This window comes from Peromyscus leucopus, chromosome 2, assembly GCF_004664715.2.
Source record: "Peromyscus leucopus breed LL Stock chromosome 2, UCI_PerLeu_2.1, whole genome shotgun sequence".
Lineage (NCBI taxonomy): Eukaryota > Metazoa > Chordata > Mammalia > Rodentia > Cricetidae > Peromyscus > Peromyscus leucopus.
In genome coordinates, this window is record NC_051064.1 from 137941472 (window position 1) to 137968596 (window position 27125).

Below are 27125 nucleotides of genomic sequence, written 5' to 3' on the forward strand. Positions count from 1 at the left end.
GTGTGTGCAGGGCAGCTGGCAGGAGGAACACTGGGGTAGAGGAGGGTTATAAAAAATCAGTGGTGTTAGAATATAAAGTAGGGGGCTGGGAGAGTCAAGATATGGGTCTGGAGAGGCACAGACTGATGACGAGGCCACTTCAAAGAACTTGGGTTTTCTCTTAAAGGCAAAGAGGAGCCATTGAAGAGATTTGTAGTAGAAAGTCACATGGTCAAGGATGTACTTTAAACATGTTATTTCTGTAATGCTTTTCTTTTCTTTTTTGACTTTTCGAGACAGGGTTTCTTGTGTAACCTTGGCTGTCCTGGAACTCACTCTGTAGACCAGGCTGGCCTTGACCTCACAGAGATCACCTGCCTCTGCTTCCCAAGCGCTGGGATTAAAGATGTATGCCACCATGCCTGGCATCAGTAGTGTTTCTACAGAATTTAAGGAAGATAACTTTAAAGGCAGACACTTTCATCAAAGGAGATTCAAACAAACCAGTGAGGGTCTTCACCAGAGGTGGAGACACAAAGAGGAGAGTCCAAGTGATTTAGGAATTGAAGGGCATGAAGGAAGAGAAAAACATCACCCCAGGTCCCTGGCGTGGTAAGCAGATCACTGACAGGAAGGTCCAGATGACACTGAAGAGACAGGTAGTGAGGGCACAGTTCAGGTTTGGGTTTGTGGATTCTATAGTGATGATAAAATTGTAGCATCTCCAGAAAGTAAGAAGGATAGAGAAACCTCTGTTTAAAAAGAGGAGAGAGAAACAGTAGCTGTCTTTGTTAAACAATCATAGCTGATTCTCTTTTTACCCACCACTAGTTTTATTTTTATTTTTTCTGATATATGAAACGGACACATAAAAGCAGAAACAAACATATTTGGAGTCCAGGCTCCACTGTGCACTGAAGGGCTTATAAGGCACCATGGTCCTCACAATAATTAAAAAGCTGAATGACAGAAAAGCCTTGATTAGAGCAGAGATCACTGTCTCCCTAAGCTGGGTGCCAGGCAGACACAGAAAATTACCAGAATCTGAGGCCCAGTACAAAAGCCTCCCTTCATACAAGCCTGTGTCAGGAAAACCTGATCCCTGCTGATGAACTGACCAAGGCTGAGAACCCAGGGCACAGGGCAAAGTCACAGGGCACTCTTCTCACTTGCCAGAGTTCTCCCTCCTGGCTCCACCAGCACCGTAGGGTGACTTATACCCACCCGTAACTCCAGTCCTAGAGGTATGACACCCTCTCCTGATCTCCACAGACATCAGATACAAACAAGGCGCAAAGACATAGACACTGACAAAATACTCGCACACAGAGTAAATCTTTTTTAAAAAAAGGTTACAAAGTCATTTCCAAGCGACTGTAGACTTTGTTTCCACTTCTAGCCATTCCGCACCTCATGGGAGTCATGATGGGTGGCATTTGTTAATTCATACAATTGTTTCAGTTTCTTCAGAGAAGTGGGCCAATAGTAAGCACTTAGCCCTACCATTTGAGTTCAGGCTATCTTAACACCTATGTTCTAAAAAGGGGCATGGCTGTCTGTGGTGGTGCATGCCTGCAACCCCAGCAGTGAGCAGGTAGGGATTACCCAAGTCTACATATCAACTGCCAGGCCAGCTGGGCCGCACAAAAGCTCCAGAGGAGAAAAGTCCTGTGTGTTTCTAAATGCACGAACAGTCCCCAGGGCTGAGTGACCTGTGACAGCAGGCGGCAGTGTGAACAGCATGAGAATGTGTACTATCTCATGGTACTTATAGCAAAAGAAAAAAGTTGCAGAAATTTAAATAATCATTGCCTAGGGGATCTTGTGGCAAACTATTTAGAAATAATAATGTAATAAGTTGATTATGAATAAACAGTTGGGCAGAATCTCTTAAAAAGAGTAACAAAGATTTTTATTTGTATTTGTTATTTATATGGGTGTTTTGCCTGCATGTATGTAAGTGCACCACATGCCTGCAGTGCCCACGGAGGTCAGAAGAGTGTTGACTCTTATGGAACTGGAGTTATAGACCACTGTGAGCCACCTTGTGGGTGATGGGAATTGAACCTGGGTCCTTTAGAAGAGCAGCCAGTACATTACACAGTGAGTATACAGATAGTGTAGCAATGTCATAAATTTGAACAATAAACAGAGAATGAAGGTAGTTATGGCCAAGAACAGTCAAGGGCAGGCAAGAGCTACTCAATCAATGTATAAGCGGACAATATTACAAGTTAAAAAAAAAAAACAACTAAAACTAACAGGGATGCTAATTTCAGAATAGACCTTTGGCAAAACAGCACACTGAGGTGATATAAAGTCATCTTTTCTACCACTACAGACACACAGAAATGCTGGATAAAACCCACAAAAATGCTTTTAAAATACATAGTCAAGTTTAAAAAAAAAATTCCCCAGGCACCTGAAAATGAAAGAGACATCAAAATCAAAGCTAGAATAGTAAGTGAGAGTTGAGACCAGCGGCCCTGTGGGGGATTCAAGCTCATGTGCAGGCCCTGGACTTGAAGGACGCTGCAGTAATGCAGGCAAGAGATGTGACTTCCAGCAGGCAGAAGACAGGGAGGAGAACTGAGAGAGACCCTGTGTGAAGCCCGGGGCCTAGGCTCAACCCCCATGCTACAGTCATGCTGAGCACCAGCAAGTAGACAGCAGCGGCTAGTCATCTAGACCTGACGCAGAGAACCACACACAGACCCATGCCACACAGGCACAGCAAGCATTCTGTGTCTTACAGGAATCCCAATCTGAGAAATTACCACAAAAACTTGTCTCTGGTATGCATCAGAAGATACTGAGAAACTTTCATAATCCAAAGCAAAGAGACTCACACAGAGAAACAGAAAAACCCAGGAAGGATGCTTGCCACCACAGATCATGTGAAGAAGGCAACTGGATGCAGGATAACAGAAGAAAGTTTCAGAGGGGACCTTTGAAGTGGGGGGTAAGAAAAGACTTCTTAAGTAGTGCCCTGAAAGAAACAGGAGGTTCATATTTTGAGTGTATAGATATCAACAGAGCTCTCTACAAAGATTTACAAATGGGAAATAACATCTGCAAAGTTTAAAGGCATCAAGGAATTTATAACTAGAAAATAAAACAAATTCCTATAATCTTAGAGAAAAAAGTTGAACTCTGCAGAGGCGGGCAAGCAAAGGGGCTCACAGGCAGTGATGATGCTGTTATAAAATAATGACTCATTTTGTTGATTAACTCATTTTATTTTCATAACACTAAGGAGGCAGACCCTGACACCGCCCCTTCTTTGAAGCATATACTAATACTATCCTCTTTAGTGATGAGAAGACTAAGGTCCAGAGAAGTTGCTCAATTTCTTCACAGTCAAATAGAAACTGTAGCAGAACCTGGGTTTAGGCTATCACTGGGGGTATGTAATCCATACAGCTATTCGGGGAAGGCGGTCTGGTCAAGAGTTCAGGAGACAGGCAGCACACATATGCCTTGCAGACTGGGAAACATTCTCCTGTGCACACACACAGGCCCATTAGGAAACAGCACTCACTGAGCACTCTCTGTGGTAGCAGAGAGACAAGAGGCATTTGAAATGTCCAAGTCTGAGAGAATAGGTGAGCAGAAATGGCAGGTGTACACCATGGAAGACAGGCCACCAGACAGGAAAACATCTTGTCATCGAGACATAGACATGGGCAGAACTTCAATACCCAATAGTGATTAAAAATAAAAACCAAACCAGCAGGACGAGACAGCAGGCAATACCATGAGCACAGGTTACAAACATATCCAAGAGTATTATATATCGGTCAAGACCACACACACACACACACACACACACACACACACACACACAGAGAGAGAGAGAGAGAGAGAGAGAGAGAGAGAGAGAGAGAGAGAGAGAGAGAGAGAGAGAGAGAGAGAGAGAGAGGAACAAAGGGAGCTAGTCACAGAAATCCGTTCACTGCTCGACAGATTAGACAGAGCTGAAGAGAAAGGTACTCACTTGAAGAGAAGTCTGAGACAACTGCTCACTGCAGACAGTAGAATTAAAAAGACAGAACAGAAAAGGAAGGCTGAGACTATAGAAGACGGAATACCAAGCCTGACAGGCATCTGGTGGGCATTCTAGATAGAGACATGCTGGGAACATGTAAGAAAATACACCATTTCTGAGAATTTTCTAAAATTAAAGACGGAGCTGAGAAGATGGCCCAGTGCATCACAGTGAATGCTGTACAAGCACAGGGACCTATCTGAGTCTGAATCCCCAGCACTCATGTAAAGGCTGGCCATGGTCATGTGTGCCTAAGATGCCAGCGTTGAGAGGTGGGGAGTAGGCAGAGACAGGCAAATTCTGTTACTCTAGCCCAAACGGCAAGCTCCAGATTCAATGAGAGAGGCCCTGTCTCAAGGGAATAAGTCATCCAGTGACAGAGCGGGATGGGATGCCCACAACACTCCTTGGCTTCTGCCACACTTCTAAGAACATACATGGACATGAGCAACCTCCCCAAATAAACAAACAAATAAATGAAATTACAGATAGACATAAATCTTTAGAATTATTAACACAGAAAAAGAATTTAAGCAAAGGGCATCCTGGGAACGGCAGACACGTTACCGACTTCCCAATCATGGTAATGGTGTCAAAAGAAGTGGAGAAGCGGTGTTCTCACCTCCAGGGACTGGCCTATAAACCAAGCATGCACAAGACGATCAAGTGCCACCTGAGATGAGCCTCCGAGTGTGAGACTAGGAGACCGTCAGTGACAGAGCCACTGTGAGGGAAAATGAGCTAAGAGAGAAGAGACAGGGTACGAGAAACAGCAGCAGCAAAGACAGCACAAAGCTCCCAGCTCAGCTAGATAAGAAACGCTGGGAGTACTGAGAAATGGAACCTCTTCTGTTGGTTCATATATGTAACTATTTGAGAAACCACACAATTTATACTGATGGAGAGACTCCTGTCTACACAACATCATGGATGCATTTTAAAGAAACTGCCAGAGAAAGCAGACACAAAAGAGTATCTGACTAGATAGTCTTGCATACAAGACACAAATGTAGGCAAAACTGATAAAATCAGGTGGTGGCATCAGGAAGCTGTTGCTGGGCACAGAAAGAGACAGAATGAGGAACATGGGAGAACTCTGGCAGAATGCAGATGCTCTCCATACTTTTTTGGGCAGTGGTAATTCCTACTGTTTTCTCTTTTAGAGTGCCAGGTTTGGAAGTCAGGGCCTCACAAGGCTGGATAAACAAGTACTCTATCACTGAATTATCCCCACCCCCACCATGTGAGTTAGGTTTTACAAGCAAATCTGCCAAATTTCATCAAATACAGGCTGGGCATGGTGATGCATGCTTTTAATCCCAGCACTCAGGAGGCAGAGACAGGTGGATCTCTGTGAATTCGAGACCAGCCTAGTCTATAAATCAAACTCCAGACCAGCCAGGGCCACACAGTGAGACCCTGTTTGTCTCAACCCTGTCCCACTGCCCCACCCCCACCCCAAACTGTCAAACACAGAATACTTAAGATCACTAATGGTGATCAATGATGGTGTGCACCTATAATCCCAGCTACTTGGAGGGGTGAAACAGAGCTCTGAGTTCAAAGCCAGTCTGAGGGGTGTGGTTTCAGACACCAACCACTGACTCTTAGAATTAAAGATCAACATCACGGAAAGCTAAGAGAAGTGAGACCAGACTCATTTTCTGTAAGTCAGAAGATGCCCCAAATAACGTTGGCCTGTTAAGCATACATGGTGACATGTAAGAACATAAGGAAACAAAAGTCAAGGCTAGGGACAGCTCAGTGACAGGGTAGTCCCTTGCCTGGCATGCATGAGAACCTTGCTCTGATCCCTTAACAATGGACACAAAGAAAGGAGGAATTTACAAAACAGAGGTATAAGAAAGAATAAGGAAAATAGCAGTGAGTGGAGGAAAAGGAGAGCAAGGGAAGTGTACCAAACAGAAACAAATTAAGATGGAAGCAATAAAGTGTTAAGTATTAGCAATCACAATAAGTAAACAGATGACAATTTTCTTGTGAAGAAGTAGGGCTCCTCTGCTTGAACTTTTAAAAACTATATTGTTGTGTGCATGCATGTATGTGTCTCTGTGTTTGCACTATTAAAATAGTCTCGTGTGTGTGCATGTGTGTGTGTGTGTATGCTTAAAATAGTGCTGTGTATAGTAAACATTAATGAATTAGCTATTTTTACTTTCAAGAGAGGCTGTGAAACTAACCTTCTGGCTTAAGCATCCGTCTTTAAAGAAACTAACTACACAGCCTTTGCAGACCACTTTGGGAAAGTGGGCTACAGAAAGCCCAGAGCTCGCTAAGCTACACTTGAGAAACAAATTATGCAAACTATACAACCTTTGCAGAACACTTTCTGCTACAGAATTCTATTACTAAGTAAATGCATGTGACAGCCATACAGATGTGACTTGGGGGAGGGAGCAACAGAAAGTCCAGAGGCTAAGCAACACTGGCCACAGCTGCCAACATGCTTTTCTGTTTCAGCCTAACTCCCTTTGCAGGAAGTCCCACGGAGAGGGAATAGAACACTCACCACAGTGTGGTTTGGGAGGTAAAGAAACTTACAACAGATCACCGAGTGTTGAAATCTCTAAGTCTTGAAGATTGACACAGGAGCAATATAAAGCATGTTACAAAGCACTTGCAGAAATTGCTAGGCTGGGGAAATTGTCAAAGGTCCCGTGGGGAAAACGTTTAAGCAACAAGAAAGAACTCCAGAAAGAAGGATGCTTCTCAAAGGAGCACTATTAAAGCCTCAAGAAAAGGCTATACTGACTCAGAATAAAGACACCAGACAGAAGAAACTTAATTGGCTGAACCAAGTGCTGTATAATGACCCAAAACACAAATGGGAATTCAACACAAAGCAGAAAACTAGGCCAGCTTTCTAAAAGAGGCACAGAGAATATTTATTTAAATTTCTATCCTGACTCCTTCCAAAGAAGATTTGGAAGTCTCAGGTTCCTTAGGTTCCAAGGAACACAAACCAGAGAAGGCAAGCGGGAACAAAGTCACGGTCTGGAGGGAAGGTGACAGCTCTTTAAAGAACGCAGAAGGAAGGAAGGAACACTGAGGACTCCAATGTCCACACTCACTGTGGAACTGAAACAGTTCTGCTTCCACAGTCGCAGGCAAGCTCCCTGACAAGGCACTAGTGAAGGCCTTTGCTGCCACTACCAGAGAGCAGAGCACCAGATCTCCTGCACTTACTTTCCCATGAGTCTCAGGGCAGCAGCCCACACACCACCATCTACTTGGCACACCGCTAGGTGCTGAGTGGGAGCCAAGCGAAACATAAACCAAGTCCCTTGTCCACAGGGAGCACGTGGTCCACCCAGCCCCGGAAAAACTGAAAAGAGAACTCTCAAATGGGCTCAGTCTCTAAGAGACCAGAGAGGGGAAGGGAAGGAGAGAATGGACAGGCATGGCCCCTGCTGAGCAGGAAGGAAAGGGAAAAGGTTGGAGCTGTGATTACCACTTCAGTATAACCTCAATAGGTGAGGGCAAAGGTCAGGCATGCTAGCCAGAGGAGACACTTGGGCCCATTTCTTGAAGGGATCCTACGGCACTGCACCAGTGACAGAGGTCTCCAGTACACTATGTGACAACAGCGCAGTGGGTGTGGGCAGCTACAGAGCAGAGGAAAGGGCGCCTGTGTTTAGAGGACAGAGCCCCCAGAATGGGAAGAGTGAAACCGAGTCAGAGCATTAGGAGTGAGAGGTGGGATGAGTGGATGCAGGAGAGAGACCAGCATCGAGGGTGGATGACCTGATCCTAGCTGCATCGTCTACCAGCAGCCAGCTACAGGTGCCCAAAGGCTGGATTTCCACTGCAGGAGAGAAAGCAATTCTAATTCCTGGTCAAGGATTGTCAGTATGGGTCCCCTACTATTTCTACCTCTTGCGTTATCCTCTCTGGTGATAGTTCCCGTCTCCTCTGCAATCTTGCCTTCTGTCTCACGGCCTGGGGCTGTGATAGCCAGAGAGCTGAGGGACCTTGGAGAGTCCTTTCCGTTGCTTGCACGGTGCAGGAGTTCATTACTTTCTCTGTCACGTACTCCTGTCACAGGACCAGATGACCTTAGTCCTATCTCCTCCTTTTCAAGGGAGGAAACTGAGGTCCTGAGAGGCTGGGCTGCTCTCTGATCCTGGTCTGCCTTAGCCCTGTGGCTCTTCAGTATCTCACAAACAACCAGGGCCAGGTGAAACAACTGGGCTCGCTCAACATAATTAGAGCAAAGATCACACACTCAGAGACAAGAAATGGGGGATTGCTCCACACGAAAAGATGATTTAAAATGTACGGTATCTGAGGAATCAGCCGAGTTAAAAGAGAAGCCCTGGCAATTATTTCTGAGAATGCGAGGAGGATTGGAGGGGTTAGCAAAGGGTAACTGTAGCTTTCAGCAGGCCTGGATTTCTCAAGTTCAAAAGCAGCTGTCATTTGGTATTTTCTCAAACACTGAGTGCCTGATAGGCAGAGCTGCAGTGTAAGGAATGCAGATTCCCCTGGGCTACTCTCTCTCACGTGTCTCTCACGTGGAATTGTTTCTAAAGTTACCATCACCATCATCATCACTCTGCCCCCGATGCTAGCCTTCTTTGGTTTCAACCATTGAGCCTTTGTAAAGATCACTGGGAATTCCGAGCAGCTAGAATAGTTCCAGAGAATTCCAGCATGGAAAGGTCTAAGGGCTGACCCAGGCATAGCACACACCTTCAGATATTTGGGAGACTATGTCTGAGCGAGGAGAAACATAGATACACAGCTTGCTTATGTACTGGGATTTACAGCTCACAATCCCATCTACCCTTGTGTGCAGATGCAAACTAAGGCACCGAGATATTAAATTCCCTGTGTAAGGATCAAAGAGCTAATAAATTAGGGCTAAGTTCTGACTTAAGTCCAGGCCTCAACATGCAAGCCATGCTTATGTGCTCTACCATGCAGGGACACACTGGTTAGCCATCCACCCCTCTGTAGGCAATTCTCCTCCCAGGAACTGAGCTGTCAACTACTGGTTACTTAACAGAAGCACCTCTAGTCTCCTCCAGGAGACTGACTGGTCAGGGAACCCACGTACCTACCGCCCAGCAGTTCAGGAAGACCGCATCTTTCTCTTCCCGTTCATTCTCCATTTATTCTTTTGTTGAGGTTTTAAGGGATCAAACTAAGGGCATTCTGGGTGCTAACTAAGCAAATGCTGTACCACTGAGCAACAGTCCCAGGACTTGGTTTCTTAAAACAGGTTCTTGTTATACAACCCAGTGCCACTATATCTGGTGGCCAATTTATCTAAATTGCCAAGTCATGCCTCCTGTCAGGATTAACAACAGCCTAGTCTTCCTTTTTCAGATTCTACCAGTTTATATGAGGCTGTCACTTTTTTCAAAGAATCACTAATAGCCACCATAATGATGTACCATACTACAACTCTAAGCACTCCTTAAGCTCTTTAACACTAACAACCCAGTAAGGTATTAAACTCCATTCACAAGAAGGCCTTGACAGTGAAGATGTTAAGGAACAGCCCAAGGGCACAGGCACTCAGTACAGGCAGTGAATGTCTCATCCCATCTGTCTGACTTGAAACTCAAGTCATCTCATCCACCAGAACAACTTCCCAGGCTTTAATGTGCCCAAGAATCACACTGGGATCTTATCAATGGAAATTCTGCCCCAGAAGTTCTAGTGTGAAGCCCGGATTCTGCATTTCTAATAGCTCTGGGTGACACAGATGCTGCGGAGAAGCCAGGTACCGTCTGTCACGGCCTAACTTCAAGTCACATCTGTTCATGTCTAATTATTTTCAACTATGTTAAAGCAACATTTCATGTCTATGAAGTTACAAGTCATCCATACATCCCTCCCTTTTGCACTGGCTCTAGTCAAAACAAGAAGAGCCACAACACTCTAGTATCTCTGGGAATAATCTAGAGAATATCGAGAATTCTATAGCCAGACCAGTCTTAGGCAAACAGCTTCATAGCCTCTTGGCACCAACTCAAGTGCCTCTGGCCCGCATTCCAACAACCTGGTCTTCCAAGACACTCGTACTTCCCCGGCTGCTGCCAATCTAACTAGGTTCACTTTCAGGGCAAATTGCTCCTTACCTAAGGTGAAGAAGCAGTCGCCGGGACCTGGTTAGGCCTTTGAAGAGTCACTGATGGCACACTCAAGCCATAAATATATGCAGAACTGAGTACAGTGAACAGATCTTGGCTTATGCCACTATACATGACCTACTGTGGCATTTCTTTTCTAGACACAATACATCTGTCTTCCTCCACACAACTCGACCTCTCAGCAGCCTACTAGACAGAGCCTGGAAGCTGCCCTTAATAGCATTCAAGACCACTATTCTCTTTTGTGGTGTCAAAAATTAAAACTCAATATCATATGCTGCCTTGGAATTTGGCACTATTGGGAAGGCTTCAAAGGACCTAACCCCAGTCCCTCTCCCCACTCAGCTCCAGGTTACTCAGCAGAACAATTTTCCTATCAGAGACCACATGCAGCTCCTAGTTGTCCCTCAGTAGTGGTTTCAGCTTCCCCAAAAGTAGCTGAAGAAGCCAGTCACGTCTTCTGAGCTCTACAAAGGCTGCCTCCCATATGCACTTGGTGTTCACTGGGCTCCTGCACACTGCACATTGTTCTCGCCCTCTAACTGTCAGGCTTTCTGTGTAGGGCTAACCCCAGACTCCTAAGACAGGAACCCCTTCTCATCAAGGGGGGGAGCAGGAGGCAAATAAAACATCATTTTTGGCCAGCCCACTAGACCTGCCCTTTTCCATATCCTTTACTCTCAAATGCCAATGCCACAAGCACAGGACAAACGTCTGGTGCATGCTAAGCACTTTCCAACCCCCGTTTAATTCCCCTAACATCCCCATCAGATGGAAAGCTCACTATCTCCATTTTACAGTGGAGGAAATTGGTATCCAGCAAGAGAACTTGCCCCAGACTGCACAGGAGTCATTAATGTTAGACACAGCTCAAATGCAGATCTTTGGCTCCTTGCCCTTAAAAAAATTATTTATTATTGAAGAGTGGAGATATGTTACAGCATGCATATGGAAGTCAGAGGAAAACTTTGGAGTCAGTTCTTTCCTTTTAGCTTTATGTGATATCCTAGTTAACTGTCACAGCCTAGAGTAACCTGGAAAAGGGGTCTCAGAAAATTGCCCTGATCTGGCCGATGAGCATTTCTGTGGGGAACTGTCTTGATTGCTGGTTGATGTAGGAAGAGTCTGGCCCACTGTGGGTGGCAACCTTCCCCAGGCAGCTGACCCTGGGCTATATACAAGGAGGCTAGCTAAGCCTGAACCTGTGTGTAAGCCAGCAAGCAGTGCTTGTCCATGGTTTCTGCTGTCAAGTTTCTGCACTTTTTGAGTTCCTCCACTGCTTTCTCTCAATGACAGACTGTACACTGAAGTGAACCCTCTCCTCCTTAGCTGCTTTTGGTCAGTGTGTTTTAGGACAGCCACAGAAAGTGAGCTAGATAGAACATATGGTGTATGGGATGGAGCTCAAGTCACCAGACTCACACACTCAGTGCCTTTCTCCACTAAGCTTTCCTCTCAGTTCCTGGCTCCCTGCTCTCATTTACAGCCTTAGTTTCTCTGGTTGCCAGGGCTCACCAAGCCTCTCCCAGGAGAGATGAAATGCTAGCTGGCCTGATGGCAGTGCCCATTTGAGGAGCCTTACTACACTTTGCTAGAGACTGAGTGACGCTATGCGTCTAGGAAAGTGCTCCTGGCACAGGCCAGCTAACTGGCTGCCAAGAAACTTCCCCAGATGGCTTGAACTTAATTTACCAAAAGGTCTGACTTGGCTTTCAGCCTTGCAGATACATTAACCCTAACCTTGTACTCTCACAGTTGGCTGGACTTGAGAAACATAAATAACTCAATATAAATCAGAGAATCAATTCATAATGTGAGCTATGCCTATTCTTTGCAGTTATCTGGGAAAAGATAGCCAGAGCAGAAAACACCAGAAAGTCCTTTACAGATCACGGGTGAGAACCAAAGGAGGCTGGCTATATGGAACTGACATTTAGAGAAAGCCTTGTAAATCACCTTGGTCATTAAATAAATGCCTGGCTCCAAATTCAGCAGACAAGTTTTAGGATCAAGGTGCGATGCCAAATGACAGTGTCTTGTTCTTTCCGCCACTGAGGTCCCATACTCTTCTGCACCCTGGTCTCTCCTGTGATAGGTACACACAGAACACTGTTGAGCATTGGCCATGAGTTGAGGTTTTGATGGCTCCATCAGAATGCAAGGACCCTCACTGACTTTGGCCAAAGCCTTTCTTTTGCTCTGAGCATCTATCTGTTGCAGATCAGATCTCTCCCTCTTCCAAGTTGCCTAAGCCCAAGGAAGCTCCCAACTCACTTCAAACTCGCCTTCAGCCTGTTCCCTTTCATGTTGCCAACCACACATTGGCTGCAACAGACTCGCCCCTCATCCCCACTCCTCCCTGGCTTTCTCCACATGCCTCATTCACAAACTACTTGGCCTACCTTCCTGTCATTCATCACCAGATTAAAATTTGGAAATTAATTCATCAACGTATACCACCATGAAATGATCCTTTGTAAGAAGGTGATGAAAGCTGGGTGTGCCTGCAACCTCAGCACACAGAAGGCAGAAGGATGGTGAGTCAGATGTCAGCATTGGCTACCCAGAAGGATCCCATCAAAAACTAAGAAATAAAATTCAGAAAACTGTGCAATTAGACTATGCTTAGAGACTACGTAACTCAACCATATCCATTCATGGATGAAGGGACTGACAGAAATTAAGTGGCCTGCCCAAGTCACTCATGTATCTAAGTAATGCTAGGGCCAGAATCAGGATCCCGGTTTCTGGATCTTATGTTTGTATTTAGGCCAAAACTAAAACACCCAACAGAGGCCCTCAGCAGGGAGGGCTCTGTGTCACAGAACTGGACATGGCACACAGCACGGTTTTTACCCCTTCTTTGACTACGATTAAAATACCAACCACTGGGGCTGGAAAGATGGCTCAGTAGTTAAGAGCACTCGATACTCTTCCACAGGACATAAGTTCTATTCCTAGTACACACATGGCAACTCACAACCATCTGTAACTCCAGTTCTAGGAAACCTGATGCCCTCTCTGGCCTCTGTGGGCACCAGGCATGCAAATGGTGCATAGACACACATGCAGGCAAAACATCCACACACATTAAAAAAAAACAATTAAGAACATGAATACAGTTTGGAGGCAATTAAATCAGGAATCTTTTTCAATGATAATATTTAATTGGGAAGGAGTTTTATGACACAGGACTCACTGATAAACTTCCTTGGAAAACTCCATGACCTGGGTAAGTCTCTTTAATTACTGAACTTAGCATCTTAACAGTGCTGTCAACACTAAACACCCAGTAAGCATTAAAGAGAGTATGTGTCTCATGTAGTCCAGGCTGTCTTCAAACTTGCTATACAGCCAAGGCTAACCATGAACTTGTGTCCCTTGTTCCTCTACCTCTCAGAGCTGGGATTTTAGGCAATGAACCACCCCAGCTTAGATGCTCACATTATTTTTAAAAAATGCCAGCATGTTAATGCAAAAGAGGGAACGAGCTGGGCACTCATGAGGCCGAGGAAGTACATACTGGCAAGTCATGTGGAACCTACCTGCTCATCTAGACCTAGAAAAATACCCTTTGACAAGATAGGAATATTTGGGGGTGGAGAACAATGTATTTTCTTGTGCCGCTGCTTGACTGTTTTACCAAAATGAATTCACATATCATTTATATAATTACAGAAAATAAGTAATCCCTGATAGAAAGAAAGCATTTCTCTAGGTCCATTTTAGAATTCCGTCAATGGAGAAAGCAGGTGAAATGTTCACCTGCACTGTATTCAAAACAATAGTATTAATGGTTAAAAAAAAAAATACAAAAAAAAAATACAAAAAACTCTGAATACTTAAAATACAAGATATTTAGCTGGGCAGTGGTGGTGCATGCCTTTGATCCCAGCACTCGGGAAGCAGAGGCAGGCAGACCTCTATTGAAGGCCAGCCTGGGCTACAGAGTGAGTTCCAGGAAAGGCTCCAAAGCTACACAGAGAAACCCTGTCTCAAAAAACAAACAAACAAACAAAAAACAAGAGAGATTTTTAAGTAAACATGGTATAGTGCCATATTGGGGAATATTATGCAGCCATTCAAACAGGCTATTGGCTAGGGTATAGCTCATCAGGAGTATGCTTGCTTGACTAGCATGTTAAGGGCCTGGGTTCAACACTCAGCACTGGACAAAGTTCTCTATGAAACCAAAGGACAAGTAACCATAGACAACAGAGAACCTGAATATCATGTCATCTTAGCTTTTCAGAGCCAGGCATGGCTGGCACACACCTATGATCTGCGCACCTGTGAGGTGGGGACAGGAGGATCAGGAGTTCAAGGAAGCCTAGGCTATATAAGATCTCACAAACAAAACAACCAACTCTTCCGTATCAAAGGGCATCATTGCGAAAGTAAAAAGACAACTCAAAAAACATTACTTAGAAATCATCAATATGAAAAGGACAGCATAGCAGAATTAGCTTTCACAACAACAAAAGGACCAATAAGCCAACCAAAAGTGAGCAAAGGATTGGACAGGCCAAACAGCCAATAAGCACAGGAAAGGATGCATGCCAGGCTGTAAGGAAGCAGACAAGGAGAGAATCACAGTGCTGCTGAGCATGTGGTGGCGCTGGAAGCCTACAGAGGTGCAGGTGGGCATGTGGATGGTGCAGCAGCCCTGGGGAGCCATGTGGAACTTCCTCAAAAAGCTAACCACACTCACCAGATGTAATGGTGCACACCTACAATCCACCACTCGGGAGGCTCGGGCACATAGTGAGACTTTGTCTCAAGAAAACAGTTAAACACCAAATGACCCAGCAATTCCATTGCTAGTATACATGCGAGAGAGCTGAAAACACATCCACACAGAAACTTGTGCGGTGGTATGAACTGGAACATTAAACCCAGCAGACAGTGCCAACAATCAAACACACACACACACATCAGTACAACACACACCTACAACATAGAATAACATTAAGCCATAAAAAGAAGTGCATGCTTACCACATGCTACATACTGCATGAGAATGTCCACAGAAGGCAAACTCACAGAGTCTGCCAAAGGGTGAGTGGTTACTACAGACTGCAGGGAGGAAGTGAAGAATGTCTGTAATAGGATTGTTTTGAAGTGATCTAAAAGAAGTCCTGAAATTAGCAAGTAATGGTTACAGACATTTAACCATACAATTTAAACTGAATTATATCTAAATAAATTAGATCTAATAAGTTAATTTTAATAAATTACATTTAAATAAATTTTCAGAAAAAAAATTAGACACTTCAAAAATCTTTTTAATAATGTGAGGGAAATGTCTTTTTTTTTTTTTTTTTGTCTTTTAATTTTTTAAGACAGGGTCTCATCGTGTAGCCCTAGCTAGCCTAGTCCTTGTTATGTAGACCAGGCTGCCTCAAATTCACAGAGATCTGTCTGTCTCTGCCTTCTGAGTGCTGGAATTAAAAGCCATGTGCCACCACACCCAGTATGTGCACATGGGTGTGCACACAAACACAGGGTTTCATGTAGCCTGGGCTGCCTCCCAACTCCCGATCCTCCTGTTTCCACTTTGAAAGTGTTAGCATTACAAGCATGCACCCCCATGCCCAGTTTGGAAAAATGTTCTCTATCTACTAAATGGAAAACAACCAGTATCTGATGGAATCTAAGTGCAGGTGTACTTTAAAAGCGTGTGTGTGTGTGTGTGTGTGTGTGTGTGTGTGTGTGTGTGTGTGTGTATGCTAGGCAAGTTCTCTACCACTGAGCCTTACCTCCAGCTCAAATATGTGCTATATAGTCAGGAAATTTAAAAAATAGAAGCCCAGGGCCTAGGGGTGTGGTTCAGTTGGTACAGCGCGTGCCTAGCATGCTCGAAGCCCTGGATTCTAGCCCCAGCACCATATAAACAGGTATGGTAGCATAAACCTATAAACATAAAGTCAGAACTCAAGAAGCAGAAGCAGGAGGACCAGAAGTTCAAAGTTGTCCTTGGACACACAGTTTGAGGTTAGTCTGGGATACATGAGAATCTGTCTTTTAAAAAATTAAAAACTTTAGAAACCCAGGTAAGCCTGTGTGGATGGCTTCAAAGTCAGGGTCTTCTCCAACACAGTCCACTCACTAAGCATTTACACTGCTACTACATACCAATTGCAGTAAACAAGCCACTATGCCAGAGTGGAATTTCCTTAAGTGTAGGGTGGGGCTTAGGCCCACACAGTGTAGGGAAAGAGAAGTCCCAAATTCCTTACATTACCCACAGATGCCCAACTGCATCGTTTTCTGGGGGGAGGAGTTTTCTCTCCCCAGGTATGGCTTACTACTCAGTGTGGTGTGAATTCCAATTGAAAAACAGACTATGTTACAAATTGTGGAGTCTAGGTGGCTGTTTCCTCACCTCCTAAACAGGTCTACTGAAAGGCTGGGTGAGCACAGCTAAGACACTGACTGCCAATCAATCAAACAGCTGCTAGTCACCACCATCAGCATCACCTCCTCAGATCCTCAAGGAAGCAGAAACGGAGAAAAGGGGGCTGGAGAGATGGCTCAGTGCTTAAGTCTTCTGCCCTTCCAGAAGACGGTAGCTCACAACCTCCTGTAACTCCAGTTCCAGGGGATCTGATGCCTCTGGCCTCCCCTGGCACCTGCACAAATATACACTAACCCACACATATGCACACAATTAAAAATAAATCTTTAAAACTATTTAAAATTTTAAAAAGAAAATTAAGGATCACTGGGAAGGCTGGTTTCCACAACTCCAAGCTGGGAGCAGACATCTGATTCCTCCCTCGCCTCTAACAACCACCCTAGGCAACTAATTGCTTTTCTCAGATTCTCTCAATTTCTAATGAAACTCTTCTTGAGGCGTTCTAAAAGACAACGACGCAAAAACATTAAAATAGCATAGCAAACTGCTCCTCGCCTCTTATCGTCTGACTAATTCATAGAAACAAGCGAATCTGCAGGCCTATTACAACAGAAGGAGGCTCTGCAGGACTTAGGTGCCTTTCTGGGCATGCTGCTCTGATCCAGTTCATCCAAGATTACTCTTCACAGACTCCACTGCAAAATCCCCTGAGCAGCACAGCCGCCTAATGAGCGACTGGGGATTGTGACTGCATTATACTTAATGCCAACTTTTCCATCTTGCAGTCAAGAGTCTCAACAAGCAATCACTGCTTTAATGCTTTCAAATCCAGCCTCTTAGGTGTACAAAAGACCCTCGGCTTTGTCACTGATAGGCCTTTTGCTCTGACCTGAAAACCTGGATGACTTACAAGTTCTCATAACTTGATTATCTGAATACATCTTTCTTCGGCAGGGAATACATCTGGACTACACATTTAACACAGGGCCAAGCTCTAAACTCCAAATCCCCATCTAATGTACAAATGAAAGCACTCTGGCAGGGACCCAGTACCCCACTAAGCACTGTGATTCCAGAGGCTGTGCACTCAACAGTAAAGGTCTGGAGTGTGCTCTCTAGACATAGTGGCCCAGGGGTGAACACCAGCTTGGCCCCTTAATGAGCTAAGGCTTGAAGCAGGCTGATAATTCATGGGAACTCAGTTTCCTCCTCAGTAAAAATGGGGATGACATCAGGGCTTGCCTCATGAGGTGTTGCAAGGTGATACATATTAGCAGCTCCAGTAGCCTCACAGACACTCATCAGAGTGAGTTGGTATTGCCCAGCACAGGACACTGCTTCAAGGAGAGAATACAAAAGTCCCCCTGCTGAAATGTTTGTTGTTATTACTGTGCATCATCATTTTTAACTTATATTTTTATCTTTGATATAGGTGTCAGATATTATATAATGGCTCTTGAGAGCAAAGACTTGATACAGTCCTGCTGCTCATCTAACACAGCTGATTTGGGATGAAAGACAGCTAGGAAAGGATGACGCAGGATAACGTGAGGCCTCTCACACCAGGCTATGATCTGAGAAATTTCATACAAAATCTAGCATATAATGGGAAGGAGGAAGTTCTCAGGTGACCCTGGCCCAGTTCTCACATTTCACAGCTGAGTGTTTCATCTTGCACTTCCTTAATGATAGAAGTCTAGAAAGACCCTTCCTGTTTCCTATCTTACATGTGCAGCTGCATCTCACAGTAATTGGTCCAGGACATCCTGTGGATACCTACCACTCCTCACTGATGGTCAACCGCAGCTGGGGATTAAACCCAGAGTATTAATACTGAGTATAAACACTCACCCCAGCCCTAAGTCTATATTGAATTCACAGTAATAAATAGCTGCTCCTTGGTACCCATCTGTATTGATTCTAGTCCTCTACAGTTATCAAAGCCTTTGGATGCCCAAAGCCCATAGAACATTGTGCAGAACTCCAAATAATCCATGCACATTCTTCTGTAAGTTTTCATCTCTTAAAGATGCAAATGCTATGTAAATAGCTGTCTTCTTCCCCAAATATTGTCAATGCAAGGTTGACTGAATCCATGGATGAAAAACCCATTGGCAAACAGGGCCAACTGTATATTCTAAATGGTAAGCAATGAGGAAAACAATCTGGAAAGATGAAGACAGTTGTGAGGTTGCCATAGGGACCTATCTATAGTAGGTAACATGTATCAAGCATTTTTCATGCCCTAAGCATGGTGGCAAGTATCGTATACAAGTGGCCTTACACAATCTCTTCAAAACCAGTGAGTCAGTTACTAATATTAACCTCTTTCCACTGAGGAAGTGGAGGCCTGGCAAGATGAAGGGATTTGCCCAAATAACCAAGTCAGTGAGTGCCAGTCAGTAAATGACTCACACTGTCTGATGCCAGAGATGAAACTGTTTCGAGAAAATCATAAGGTCCTAGCCTGAGGACCTCAAATTCTATGAACCTTGGCATCTTAGTCTTCTCACATCTGGACAGCTTGCTGCTGCTCAAAGGTATAGTACACACATACAATAAACAAAGAAGTTTTAAATAACAGCAGGAAGCGGTGTGAAACTCCTGTGTGCAGCACTTATGTGGCATGCCCGAGGCCCCGGATTCCATCCCAGCACCAGTGAGACTGAAAATAGAGTAAAACCTACCTATTCTCTGCTGTGTGAAGCCCTGGCACAGTGTGGACCTTAAATGCTCTCACAGGCTCACAAGCTGAAGGCTTATACTTCAGAACAGAGCTCCTGGGAGGTGGTGAAAATGTAAAAGGTGGGGTATATAGGAAGTCTGGGCCCTGGGGAATATCTAGGGGGACAGACAACTCTGTTCCTCCACGTGCTCTTAGCCTCATCACGGGTCCCAAAGCACAGGGCAACCAACCAGGGACCAAACCAGGAGCCCCAAACCTCCAGACAATGAGCCCAAACTCTTCTCTTTATGACTTGCTATCTCTCGGGTATTCCATACAGCCCATGCTCAGTTTCCCAGAAGTGGCTGTGAATGGGGTCTGCCTGTGCACCCAGCAGAGCTCTGCCGAGCCCAGGCCAGTGCCCTTCCTGATGCCTGGCACTACATCGACAAGACACTTTGCTCTCAGGAAACTCATGGCCCAGCTGGGAAGAAGAGTCCTCTCTCTACCTATATCCACCTTCTCTTCCACCTTTGTAAAGAACGGAAGCACAGAGCGACTCCAGACGCCTGTCTTTCTGCACCATGTCCTACCGCAATGCTCAGATCATTCAGCCCTCAGTACCCTCTGTGTGAGCTCCACAGAGCCACGTCATTCTCCTCTCCTGTGCTGGTAACTTCTTCCTTTTACTTTGAAGAATTGGGAAATGCTTTTATCTCGAGCTTTCCCCCAGTCCACCACAAGGGAGTGTAACAAGAGGGTTATCTTAAGGAACTAACAAAAGAAAATGCAAAGTGTAGCTTCTCCACCGCCTTCAACTCTGGCAAAGAGCCTGTGGGATTCCATCGTTATTTGCTCAAAAATGTTCAAAGAGAAACACAGAAAATTTCATCCTCATCATGCTGCAGCCCAGGAAAGAAACCGAGAACTCTAGGGGCCAATTACTCCACCGTCTGGACTTTGACCTTCAGAAGTCTCCCTCTGGTTTTAACCTGCCTGGAACTGAGGGCAACTGACAGCAGAGGCCAGCTGAATGAGCAGCTTGTGTCCAGGGTGGTCACACTTAATGACTGCCAGGCCCTCAGAGAAACACTCCAAAGTTGCAAGGCCATGCCAAACCTACGGGCTAATCGAGCAAATTTCACTGTCACTTACTTTAAAGTCACTACCTTCATGACTTCGTGACATCAGGCTAGGAGCCAGGCACTCAGAACAGGGGCAGCCCTGTGAAAATCAATCACTACCAAGGGCTCTAATAAAACCAGAGGGAGGAGCCAGAGCAAGCAGAGCACATAGAGGCAGTGAAGCATGATAAGAGCTGCTGACTGCAGACAGCAGTGAGAAGCATTCTGGACGAGGCTCTTGCCAAAGCTGAGAATACAGCCAGGCTGAGGACAGCGCTCCCGTCTCCCTCCCTTCAGCCTTTCCCGGGACAACTGAAGCTGAACATTTGAAGAGGGAGGCCTTACACAGAACTAAGCCTAGTTTAGCTTTGCAGTTCTCGTACAGAGCCTTCAACATGTGCTTTCCCAAGCCTAAGAAGGAGCTCGGTGCCTTATCCTCAAATGAATACACTGGGAATTTTTCTTTAGTTTTTAGAACTGGGCGCTGGGAGAAGTTGAAAGACTAGATCAGTGGTAGGGCACTCCCTAGCATGTCCAAAAGGCCCTAGTACCACCACAATAGTAATAATTTTAAAAACAAGACTAATAATTGCAACCTTAAATTGTAAAAGTAGACACATACAAACACCAAATGGACTCAGTAGGTGGTATTTATTTATATACACATATATGTAACAATAACAGTTCAGAGGTCATGAAGTTGAGAGGTAGTCGGGTGACATGGGAAGAATAGGAAAGGGGAGATTGTGGTGAGGAAATGATGTAAACATAGGATTTGTGTATGAAATTCTCAAAAACAAAATGCTCAAATAATCAGTACCAAAGAGCTAAAAGCTGAAGTCATTTTGTACAGTGGACAAGGGGCTACTGTACGGCATTTTCTTTGAAATGAGGATTGGCTCACAGGCTGCACACTTTTACTGGAGCAAACTTGAATGACCCTACTCATCTTGAGTAAAACCTGTATTCACTGGCTTCCACTTTTGGTTAGAAAATGTGAAAATCTAAATAAAATAGGTGAAAGCTCCATATTCAGGCGAATATACCAAAGGAGGTAGGGGTAGGGCTAATAGTATCCAATGCCTAGTGGCTGTGAGGGGCACACAGTTACATAGTTATGTAAAACACCTAGTTCAGTGCATGGCACTTTGTGCGTGTTCAACAACAGTAGTTTCTATTCTGCTATGGTATTTCTGGGCACCAGTGGCTGCAGACAGAGGTGACCTGGGTGTGGAAGCAGCAGGGACCTCCCCGGGCCTCTCACTGTTACCTTCTCTCATTTCCCCTTTTCTAGTATGTTCATCTATTTGGTGCGTGGATACTGACTGCCTCCTAAATACAGGACAGAGTGCTAAGTACTGAACAGTAAATTGTGGAAACAGACAATAGAAGGGCCTTTGAGGGGGCAACATCATGGGATGAAATACCCTTAAAGGGTAGCTATGAAGCATCTGATTACATGCTACAAGGCTTTGCAACATCCAGCACATAGGTCATAGTAGCTTTAACCAGAGAGGGAGAAAGGGGAGCAGAGACCAACAGAAAAGTGGCTTCTACCACCATCTCCTGCTGACCCAAAGAGGCAACCCAACTAGACTTTACCATTCTGCAAGGTGATACAACGTAATACACAATCAACCACCACATCGTACACACTAAAACACACACACACACACACACACACACACACACACACACACACACACACCAGGTCAATCTAAACAATACAAAATTAGCAGCAGTGATGAAGCTGTGTGATAGGGTGCATGGTGAGCATGTACAAGGTTCTGATTTAATCCCTGGCACTGAAAAGAAAGACATCAAATATTTAAAAAAGAAGAAACAATTCCAGTCAGCCTAGTACTTGGGAATGAAAAGGCAAGAGAATCAGGAATTTCAAGGTCATCCTTGTTGACACAGAGAACTCAAGGCCAACCTGCGCCACTTGAACCCATCCAACGCAGGCAGGCAGGCAGATGTGTTAACAAGGTCACTAAGAGACACCATCCATATCTCATTAGTCTTCTGTAAAGCACTAACATTCCCAAGGCGTTTTGAAGCATGTTCTTAAGTTTATCCATTATGTCTGACCACTTCATACAAGAAACAAAACCTAAAAAAGGACTTTGAAAACCCAGGTCAAGGGCCCAGATCTGTACAGTGACTGATTGCATGGCTTCAGTCTAGTGTTACATATGACATTCATTATCAGCTCTGCTCCTTTTGAGGGGTCAAGGACTCTGAGATCTGATTAAAGTGATGGGTTCTTCTCCTGGAAGAATGGCATTCTCAAGGATTTGTAAGCGTCTTCAAAGGATTCACAGATCCATCGGGAGTCAACATTCCCCTGGAGATTAACAATGTCGGTTTTTCACTGATCATCTATACTCCAGTTACTCTGTGTAAGGAAATGAGTTACTTGGTGTCAAAGTTTTGAGGATCCAAGTTACGGAATGTCAGGGAAACAGAAGGAAAGTGGCTTTCTTTCTTTCCTTGCCCTATGTTCCCCGGAGGGCTGCCAGGGCCTCACACTGTGTGCTCTCTGGGAATGAAATACTGTACCCTCTGCACAGAGTAAAGAAAATGACAGCTTCATCTCTGAACTTAAATGTCCTTAATATTTAATTCCTTCCTGGTGGTTAGTAGCTTGCTTCTCCACATTATCCAGATGATGGCTTTGGAAGGTAAGCTATTGGAAGTTCAGAAAAGTACATACCCCAATTCAATTTCCTTGGAAAAATCAAAATGCTCACAGGGCTGAAAGCTGAGAAGGGCTCAGGGGCCGATGCCTTCCCCAGGTGTGCTGGGGAGGGGTGACGTGGGTCCTGAGAATGAAGCAACAGGGCATACCAATTTGTTTTTCAATCTATTTTCCTTCAGTTCAGAGCATCATCTCAGACAGACAGCCCAGGAAAACAAGCCGCTCTTTGGTTACTCTCAGTCTTCCTCAATCTGTAAACGCAGCTGAGTGTTGCCAAAGTGCGGCTTGTTTTCCTGGGCTGCCGTCTGCACTGATGCTCTGAACTGAAATAAAATAGATTGAAAAACAAATTGGTATGCCCTGGCTCCTCCTGCAGTTTCATACCATGCTTCAAAGCTGGCGTTACCACCTACTCTTTACTGGAACCCAACAGACCCAAATCACAAAGTAGAAACAGCAAAGCTCAGATGGAAAGGTCCCACCCTAACCCAAAATAGCAATTTAATTCTGGGCTTGCAGTTCAATACTGCATTAACATGCCACTCTGTGGCTAGATCCCAGCTCCATTTACTGGCCTGGATGACATCTTCTGATGACATGCCTAACATGGTTACTGCATACAGTATAAAGCAAAATCTGACATCCATTCTTCCATATGACAGCTCCAACATTCCATCGATTTAGCACAGCCTATAGTTTCTCATGCTCTTGCTCCATTCACACCTATTCAAAAGGTGTTTTTCAAGTATTCCACACCACGGTAAAGATGCTATGCTTTTGTTCTTTGAGACAGAGCCTCATGATTCTTGCTTTTTTTGTGGGCTGGCATCAGACTTCACAGAGATCCACCCTCCTCTGCCTTCTGAATGCACAGATTAAAGGTGTGTGCCACCACGCTTGGCTTAAAGAATGCTACTATTAAAAAGACATAGAAAAGAAACCCACAACCAACTGCAAACGCACCCTAGAGTCACCACCCAGCATTTCCTCAAAAAGCCTTAAGAAAGTGCAGATATTGGGGCTGAAGGTGCAGCTCAGGCTCCGAGCACATGTTTGGTGTGCGGCAGACCTCAGTTCCATTCCCAGTGCCCCCCAAAATGCAGGTATCTCTGATGGAAGAACACTAACAGTTCTAAGCTTAAAACACAAAATGATGAAAACTCTGGGTTGGTGGAATGGTTCAGTGGACTAAAGGTACCCACTGCCAAGTCAATCCCTCATGGTGGAACCACATGGTGGTAGGAGAAAACCAACTCCTGTAAATTGTCTTCTTCCTTTCACAATCACACTATGACATCCAGGCACCTACACCCATCCACACTCTCCTCCCCCACCACACACACACACACACACACACACACACACACACACAATGTAATTTTTAAATAATTTAAAAGAACAATTAAATTCCACTTGGGAAAGCTGCCCTCTATGCCCTTAAACACTAAAGAAATCTATCTCCTCCTCTCCCCAAAAGACAGAAAACCACATCCTCTCGCCCCTCACTTTGTTTGTAACATGTCTGAGTTTTCACTATTATTTAATACATCTGGGGTAAAATTTGGGTTAGTCTTTCCAATTAAATGTAATTATATCCAATAGTAAGCACACTGTACCCCAGCACTCCATACTGGGGGCAAGAGGATAGTTTGCATTACCAGTTCAAGACCAAGAAGACTCTATCTCGGAAAGAAAACTCGGGACCTATTAAGATATTTTCTCTTCTTCAATAAGCAGTGGTTTTTTGAGGAGGCCCCACTGTAAGAACAGACAAAAACTCTGCAATGTGCCAAGCCACCCAGCTCTACCAGTGCTCTTGGTGGAGAACAAATTTCAAACAGTTGCTCAATGGGTGCTCAAGATTTGTATATTTACTATCTTCCTGAAAACCAAGTTGTGGCACTGGCTAGCAGCTGAGGCCCCAAAAGTAAGATGTGGCATTACTCTTGTGGACCTCACAAGCTAGCAGGAAAGACAACAGATGGAACACAGCATGGCATGATCTGTTTACTTCAGCTCCATGCTCCCTATGCATAAGCCATGTAAACTGGCCATCTCTCCCCTGGGGAAATGTTAATCCTAATACTATCTGTGTCAAAACTAAGTGACAGTTCACATTAAGCTTTGGTGCCAGTTTCTGGCACAAAGAAATGCTCAATGAGTATTTTATTGCTATGATGCTATGAGATAGGTGTTTGAAATTATTTTTGTCAGATAGACAAGAGTAATGTACAACTATAATTCCAGCATTTGGAAGCTAAGGCAAGAAGATCTCAGTTAAAGGACTGTGAGCCTGGAATGCACAGCAAGACCCTGTTTCAAAAGAGGGAGGAAAAATTATTTCTATGTACCTATCACCCAAGCCCGCTGAAGAATTTAAATTCCACAGAGACAGAGGTCATGGTTATCTTGTGCACTAATACATTTCCAGGAATGTATTATATATGCACACAGTAGAAGTGAACTACTGATTAAATTCACTTATGCAAGCATAGATGTTAAACAAACAAACAAAACAAAACAACTGTTAAATGTGTGAGGGGGTTGGGAAGGGGGCACATGCCTGTAATCTCAGCACTTGGGAGGAAGAGGCAGGAGGATCAGGAGCTCAAGGCCAACCTTGACTATAGTTCTAGGACAGCCTGGGCTACATGAGACCAAGTTTCAACAAACAAAAGACAGGTTGGGAAATACCGTCACAGAAGAACCATGTCACCATGACCGGTGGGTATAATTTATGCCACGTACCAAAAATTTGCACTTTGAGATTGCTCAAACAGCAACTCATACAACTCAACTTAAACTCAACTACAACCCATACCAAGATTTGGATACAATTCCAAGGAATAACACTCCCAGAGGGAGAAAATTTAACAGTCTGAGGCAATCTGACTTAGGCTACAGGGGGTTTCCAGTGACAGCCCTATAACCTAGTACACCCTAAAACAGCTTAATCACACTTCACTCCTTTTGCAAAAGAAAAATATTTGCAACGCTATGTATAAACATAAAGTAGATGGTCTATTGCACGCACTGGGCAGATGGTAACATTGCAAAGTATGAGAAACTACTAGCTTGAGCGTGTCATGGAAGCCAGAGTACTGTGTCAACTGAACACTAGCTCAATCTACTTGTGCCTCGGGCCAGGGTTGGCAAACTTCTATAAAGCGCCAGAGAGAAATGACTCCGGCTTTATGGGCCTTTCCAGCCGAATAGAAGCCAAGCAACTGCGAGCACTCCCCCGCCCCGCGGCAGGGAGGCGGCGAGACAACACATAAACAATGAACAAGGCTGCGTCTTTGCAACTTCACTTCTGGGAGCTGAAGTTTTATTTCGTATGACTTCTACTTCCCCACAACTGTTTTAAAACGGATAAACCATTCTTGTCTCGCAGCAAACCAAAGCTGAGAGCAGGGACGGGGAGGGATCCCTGGGAGTGCGGGTGTCTGCTGGCGCGTCGCAGGGAGCTGGGTGATAAAGCCCGCAGTTGCCAGGCAGGGGTCCCGTGTCCTCCCGCAGGTGACCACGACCGAGACTACGCCCGGGGTGAAGGCCATCCCCCGGGCCACGTCCAGAGAACAGCGGCGGCTGTGACCGACGCGAGCCCCGCAGAGCTCGCCACATACGTAGCCCGCAGTGCGCAAGGGTCCCAGGGTGCCCCTCACTCAGGGAGTCTCTGGGGCCTCCGCCGCAACAGGGGTCTCCACGCGGAGTCCCAGCGCCGTTTCTATGGTTACCTGTTCAGTACCGATTCAAACTGCCGTTCTTTATTGACAGCGCCATAGAGGACACGAACACTCCTGCCCGAAGGGAACAATAAAGCTTTCTCCATTCAACAGCGCCAGAGACGCCAAAAGGCAGCCATCTTGGGGCCGGGGACGCTGAGGGCAGAGGCCCGGATGTGCTCACGTGCTGGGGGAGGCGGTCTCGCGAGAAGGCGGTGCCTGCGTCACGTGAGCACTCGCCACCAATGGCAGGCTCTCGGGACCAGCGGGCGAATAGTCTGCTCTTGACCTCTGACCTGCGCCACAGTTCCCGGGGAGAAGTTTACCTGGTGTAGTCGCCGCTTGCCCCGGGCAGCTCTGAGGTTAGCAGCGGGGAGACAACAAAGGTTTCTTTCCTGTTTTC

At 45.1% G+C, this 27125-nt stretch overlaps 1 protein-coding gene across 8 annotated transcripts in view; it reads right to left on the reverse strand.

Moving 5' to 3' along the window:
• Zbtb40 (zinc finger and BTB domain containing 40) overlaps positions 1–26893 on the reverse strand; it is a 71204-nt gene extending 44311 nt beyond the window's left edge. For 7 of the 8 annotated variants that reach the window (XM_028875394.2, XM_028875389.2, XM_028875387.2 and 4 more), the window contains exon 1: positions 26735–26893. The gene's annotated coding sequence lies outside the window, so the exon portion shown is untranslated. Of the gene's footprint in view, positions 1–574; positions 763–26734 lie in introns of those variants that run through there. The other variant, XM_037203088.1, reaches the window with a different exon arrangement.
• Positions 26894–27125: the final 232 nt, after the last annotated feature.